Below are 7,391 nucleotides of genomic sequence, written 5' to 3' on the forward strand. Positions count from 1 at the left end.
AAAAAATGATTTACAGTTTTCTCAGATATTTTAATGCTCAAACTATTTAGGAATAATTTCTCAATTTGTTACATATACACATGTTTGAACATAATTTGCCATTTGGTGCTCTGAGCATATATCCATATAGGCACCTGCCATATGTATAGAAGGTGTATCATTTTATTAACATTCATATAAATTCTTACCTCTTCTCAGGTGTGCTGAATGTTCAGATCTGTTATATTTACTATATTCATTAGTATATGCTGGATATCACAGCCAGTGTGGTACTTATAGTGGTGTGGCTATATGAGCTGTGCCCTGTCATTCAGCCAAGCAGTCCTGCCATTTTTCCACCTCTACTCTTCACTTATCCAGTTACAGAATACCTTGTACTTTGTGAATAGTTCATTTTTTCCATTAGGAGTTTAAATAGATGTCTATGGCTGGAGTTTTAATTTAATGTTCACCTCAAGTGAACCTGTGTTCTCCAAATAAAATGACTGCAAGGAGATGCAAGAGGAATATTTTACCGAATATTCCTGGGGCTCCAAACTTTGGAACATACTAATATGACATTTTTACCTTTACCTCCTAAACTTGTGTCCAGATCTGTCCCTCCCACCTCTCGTTCCTTCTTATTGGTTGATGGGTCCTATGATTTACCTTATTGGTTTAAAATACAATTATTGACATATTCAGTGGCCGAACTGATTACCTTTATCCTTCTATCTATCTATCTATCTATCTATCTATCTATCTATCTATCTATCTATCTATCTATCTATCTATCTATCTATCTATCTATCTATCTATCTATCTATCTATCTATCTATCTATCTATCTATCTATCATGCATTTATTTATATAGTTACAATACCATTCTTAACATAGAGATGGGTAAAATGTGGCTAGGTTGCTATGGAAACAAGAGCCAAAATATTTCTATAGCTATACAAAATTACATATAAAGAGGTGACATTGGATTGAATACAATACAATGTCTCTTAGGATATGGAGATATGGATTTGTTCTCATGGTTTTATTGGCAATAGTCAGGTGTGTATATTTTAATAATCATGTTTTGTAAATTGTAAAGTGGACAAAAGGCATCTGTTGGTGTATATATACACTATATATTTATTTACACAGTATACAATCCACATACATACTGTATATATATATATATACTATATAAAATATACATATATATATATATGTGTGTGTGTATATATATATATATATATGTATGTATGTATGTATGTATGTATGTATATATATATATATATATATATATATATATATATATATATATATAAGCAGTAAGTATTGAACACGTCACCATTTTTCTAGGTAAATATATTTCTAAAGGTGCTTTTGGCATGACATTTTCACCACTTGTTGTCAGTAACAACTTAGCAATCCATACATTTAAAGAAACCGAAACACATAGGTTCAGTAATTAAAGAGGAAGTAAACTTCTATCGTTTTAAGTTTTACCTATAAGTAAGCCTATATTAAAAAAATAATAATAATAATAAAAATTTTATACAAATAATATAAATAAATACATCTTTCCCCTAGTTTGTAGACGCAATAACTTTTGCACAAACCCATCAAAATATGCTTATTGCAATTTTTTTACCAAAAATATGTAGCAGAATATAAATTGGCCTAAAAGGATGAAAAAAATTGATTTAAAATTTTTTTTGGAATTTTATATAGCAGAATGTGAAAAAAAAATATATTTTTTCAGAATTGTCGCTTTTTTTTTGCTTATAGCGCAAAAAATAAAGATTGCACAGGTAATCAAATACCACCAAAAGAAAGCTATATTTGTGGGGAAAAAAAGTGCAATTTTCCTTTAAAGTGCCGAATCGCAAAAAATGGCCTGGTCATTAAGGGGGGAAATCCTTCCAGTCCAGAACTGGTTAAGGCATATCTATAGGTCATGTAAATATCTCCTGAACATGCACCATTTAGGAGATATTTACTGGGCCAGTTACGTCACTGGTACATGCGATATGAAGGAACAGCGACTCGTACCATTTCTTTAGATCAGTGTGCCGTAACTGGCGGCTCCTGGGCGCATGCACAGGAGTGACGTCATCGCAGCTCTGGCCAGTCACAGAGTCATAGCCACGAACCCAGAAGGAAGACCGGGTAAAGATGGACACTGCCTCCAGCGATGACATCGCAATGCTGGAACACTTCGTTTTCAGGTAAGTTTAACATAATGTGATAGTATGCAGGAAAGTTAAAAAAAAAAACGCTATAGGTTATGTGTAAAAAAATTTCATGACACAGGGAAAAAGTATTTAACACGCTAACTAAAATGGATTTATTACTTCATCCATCGTTTGTTGGTAATGACAGCCTCCTGTATGGAGAATCTAGTCGCATGCATTGCTCAGGTGTGATTTTGGCCCATTCTTCCACACAAACAGTCTTCAAATCTTGAAGGTTCCATGGGCCTCTTCTATGAACTCTGATCTTTTGTATTTTGTGTTTCAACATGTTTATTGGTTTTGAGAATAAATACAAGGATAGAAAGACAAGGCTTTCTGCAACCCACCCCATAGGTGGCAATGGCATGAACAGGAACAGAGAGTAACTAGAAAATAGGCGAGGGAAACAAAAATAACTAAAGAAATAGGGTCATAGGCAAGAGAGAGGGGGAGAGTGAGGAAGGAGGTAACTCAGACTCAGAAGCCCCAAAAGGAGCAATTGGAGTGAGGGGAACTCATAAGAGATCCACGGTTCCCAAACCTTGAGAAATTTGGCATGTGAATCGTTCACAATACTAGACTTTTGTCAATGAGATCTTTAGTTCTTTTCATAGGTTTTCTATTGGATTCAAGTCAGGTGATTGGCTGGGCCATTCTAGCAGCTTTATTATTTTTTTTTTTTAAACCAATTGAGAGTTTCCTTGGCTTTGTGCTTGGGAACATTGTCTTGCTGAAATGTCCAACCTTGTTTCATCCTTATCCTCCTGGTAGATGGCAGCAGAGTTTTATCAAGAATGTCTTGTTAAATTTTTCCATTCATCCTTCCTTAACCACTTAAGCCCCGGAAGATTTTACCCCCTCCCTGACCAGGGCCTATTTTGCGATTCGGCACTGCGTGACTTTAACGGACAATTGCGCGGTCGTGCGATGCTGTACCTAAACGAATTTGACGTCCTTTATTTCCCACAAACAGAGCTTTCTTTTGGTGGTATTTGATCACCTGTGCGATTTTTTGATCATGCGCTATAAACAAAAAAAGAGCGTCAATTTTGCAAAAATAACAATATTTTTCACATTTTTTTATATGAAATTCCCCAAAAAAATGTAAAAATCAAAATTTTTTAACATTTTCGGCCAATTTGTTTTATGCTACATATGTTTGGTAAAAAAAATTGCAAAAAGCGTATTTTGATTGGTTTGCGCAAAAGTTATCGCGTTTACTAACAAAGGGAAAGATTTTTGTCATTTTTGTTGTTTTTTTTTTTTAACGAGTAATGGCGGCGATCTGCGATTTTTTTTTGCGGGACTGCGACATTGCAGCGCACAGATCGGACCCTTGACTGACATTTTTGACACTTTTGGGGTTAACAGTGACATTACTGCAGTAATCAGTGCTATACATATGCACTGTTACTGTAAAAATGACACTGGCAGTGAAGGAGTTAACTGTATTGGAGAGGGAGGGGTTAAGTGTGTCCTAGGGGCGTGTTTCTAACTGTGATTGGCTGTGGCTACTAGTGTAAGAACAGAAATCAACGGTCCTACATTGTAGAACCGTCTGATCTCCATTCTTACACAGGAAAGAATGACAGGCGGCTTTGTTTACATTAGCCGCCTGCCTTTCTTCCGGTGTAAAAGATGATCGCGAGTGCCCAGCGGACATTGGGTCCGCGGGCACATGCGCGGGGGGGGGCCCGTGACCGCGCGGGAGCGCGCCTCCGGCGGCGCGCGGGAGCTCCCTAGAGCCTCACAGGCTAGCGACATAGCCCTACGTCGCTTTGCCTGTGAGGGGCTGACTGCCGACGTAAATAGTCGTGCAGCGGTTGGCAAGTGGTTAAATGAGATGCATTTTGCCAGTACCGTATGCTGAAAAACAGCCCCGCACCATAATGTTTCCACCTCCAAAATTCACTGTTGGTATGGTGTTTTTGGGGTGATGTGCAGTGCCATTTGACCTTCAAACATGGTGTGTAGGGATGAGCTTCGAGTTTGAGTTGAAACATAATTTCAATTTGAACATTGGGCGTTGGTGTGTTCGCTGAAAACACAAACAAATGGGGCGCTCGGCGGGAAGTTGGCCTGCTGATGAGCGCCCCATGATGCACTACGCTGGTGCAGTGAATAAATTACTGATAGTCTGATGATTGGCCAAAGCATGCACATGACCATACAGCTTTGGCCAATCACAGCACAATGTCTGTGATTGGCCAAAGGCAGGGTGCCTTTAGCCAATCATGGTTCAGGTGCTAAGTCCACGCCCCATGCTATTTAAAACTGCTGCTTATACTGCAGCTGTGTATAGTGTGTTAGGCGAGATAAGAGTGAGATTAGGCAGGTAGTTAGTGGATTGTGCATTGTATCTAGTAATAGATCAGGCAGTGTAGTATATATATATATATATATATATATATATATATATATATAATATATACTTGCTTTCGGCTGTAATGTATTGTCGGCTCCCGGCAATACAGATAAAAAACATGATGAAAAAAACGGCGTGGAGTCCCCACCTTCGGGTCTGGTACAGATTTTAAGGGGAACCCCACGCCAAAACTGAAAAAAAAATGGCGTGGGGTCCACCCAAAATCAATACCAGACTCTTGTCCAAGTAAGCAGCCTGGCTGGAAAGGATAGGGGGGAGACGAGTGAGCGCCCCCCTCCGAACCATACCAGGCCACTTGCCCTCAACATGGAGAGAGTGCTTTGGGGTGCCTCCCAAAGCCCCTTGTCCCCATGTTGATGGGGACAAGGGCCTCATCAATGGGGGGCTTATCAAAATCTGGCGTCCCCTTTAACCAGGGGGCCCTCAGATTCCGCCCCCCATGTGAATGAATATTGAGTACATCATACCCCTACTCATTCACCAAAAAGCGTACAATAATAAAAGTCAAAAGCCAGTTTCTGACAAGTCCTTTATTAAAAAATGTAAAAATAGTGTCCCCCAATGTAAATCCATCGTCAATCACGTCACTCGCCGCACCCGAAAAATAGAAAAAAAAATGCTCCCACCTCTTCAGACGCCTCCGGCGTAATGAGCTGCTGGAGCTGTGACAGCTCTTTTATAGGAAAAGACCATGGACACCACCCGGTGGCACCGCCCCTTCTGACATGACGTCAGTAATTTATTCACTACACCTGAGCAGTGCATTATGGTTTGCTCGAGACGTCGGATTCCTATAAAAGTGCTGTCAAACTCAAACAAGTCATTACGCGGGAGGCGTCTGAAGAGGTTGGAGCTTTTTTTTTCTATTTTTGGGGTGCAGCGGGCGACGTGATTGATGATGGATTTACATCAGGGGACACGATTTTTTTATTTTTATTTTTTAATAAAGGACTTGTCAAAAACTAGCTTTTGTCTTTTTTTTGTGTACACTTTTTTGGTGAATGGGTAGGGGTACGATGTACCCGATATCCATTCACATGGGGGGCAGGATCTGGGGGTCCCCTTGTTAAAGGGGGCTTCCAGATTCTAATAAGCCCCACACCCGCAGACCCCGACAACCACAGCCTAGGGTTGTCCAGGAAGAGACCCTTGTCCTCATCAACATGGGGCAGCAGGGGAAGGTGATTTTAGACCTGGAAACAGGTCTAAACTAGAGGTGAGCGCAGGGTTGAAAGGAGGTGGGAGTCACCACACAATTGTATTAACTAAAATCCACAAGGGTGAAGGTGGAAAAACTGGGATATGAAAAGCACATTTAAAGGGAAAGATATTTGAAAGAAGAAAAGCACTACTAATTGAATTATAGTCATCTGGGACTGTCACATTTGCTTTATTTATTTTATTTTTTGTACATGAGAATGTTTGTCACTAAATAATGATGGGCACTGGTCAAGGGGGAGAAGCCAGGAGGGGGACCCAAGAAATGAAGGATCCAGGCTGCTCTGTGCCAAACCATTGCACAGAACAGGTAAGTATAACGTTTGTTATTTTTTGAAAAAAAACAAAAAAAACACTGAATCTTTAATATAATTTTAAGGATAGGTCAGAATACAAAAAGATGACCCTCAAGTTAATACTGTTTCATCATGTAAACGTTTATTTTTTTAAGGCCATTACAAAATAGGTTGGCTCCTTTAGAGGGAAGAAAACGAATATGAAATTCATTACTTGAAAAAATCAATCAAGTTCAACTGTATACAATATATACTGACAATTATACTTCCTCTAGGAGAAGGTCTAGAAGGAAATGTAGGCTTTGCCTATCTATGCTGCATATGCATTGCTATTGTCTAACATATTGAGTTGCCATAAAGTCTAATAATCCATGTAATTACTATTCAATAACAATAAACAGATGAGGATCCCGAATGTAGAATGTTTTATTCACTTAAACTAGAATGGTCTTAAGGCTATGGACATTCCACTATTTATTTATTATTAATGTGTAGTAAAAATTCTTTTAAAAACAAGCCCTTCCTGAGCTCTTTAGCTGCAGGTACCATGGGGCAATTAATCCTCATGTTTCTGTGAAAAATACTTCTAATTCAATGTTCTTTTCTAGATTGTTATATTCCTACTTGCCATCATTGAGTTGGCTACTTTCCAGACTTTTAAGTTGTAAAGTAAATACAGAGGAAGTACACAGTAAAGGTAGGGCAGAGGCCTGAAACTCAAACTGAACAATATACTTAATAGGATTCTTGACGATTTTGCGATATGTGTGATATGCCACTCCCCCAATGCCGATTTTACAGCCAGGAGCTCTCGGTTGCAAATGTCAGCCCCAATCTCAGAAACCTTGATTTCCAACAAAAATTTAGGGCAGTGTAGGGATGCCCTAATACAGAAGATGAAGTTAACATCATCTTTATAGTTTTGAAAGCTTGAATTTTTTTCTTGTGGCCACAATTTAGCATTAGCACCTTTCTTGGTAAAAGTGGAGAAGCGTTGGATACATTTCCTAAACAAATTGGCAAATTGGCATTGAATTACTTGAAAATGCTTAGGCAAAAGACACTGAAAAATAGCCTGGACCTTGATGGGATCCATGGCTAAGCTAGTATAGGAGATAATGTACTCCAGAAATTGAACTTTGGTAGCATGAAACTTACATTTCTCCAGGTTTGGCATTGGTGTTAAATTAGAATGTCATCAAAATAGTAGACAAGGAGCTTGCTTAGGTAGTCACAGAAGATATTGTTAACTGATTCCTAAAAGACAGCTGAGGCTTTTTA

Source organism: Pelophylax lessonae, assembly GCF_965119305.1.
Source record: "Pelophylax lessonae genome assembly, chromosome: 2".
Taxonomy (NCBI): Eukaryota; Metazoa; Chordata; class Amphibia; order Anura; family Ranidae; genus Pelophylax; species Pelophylax lessonae.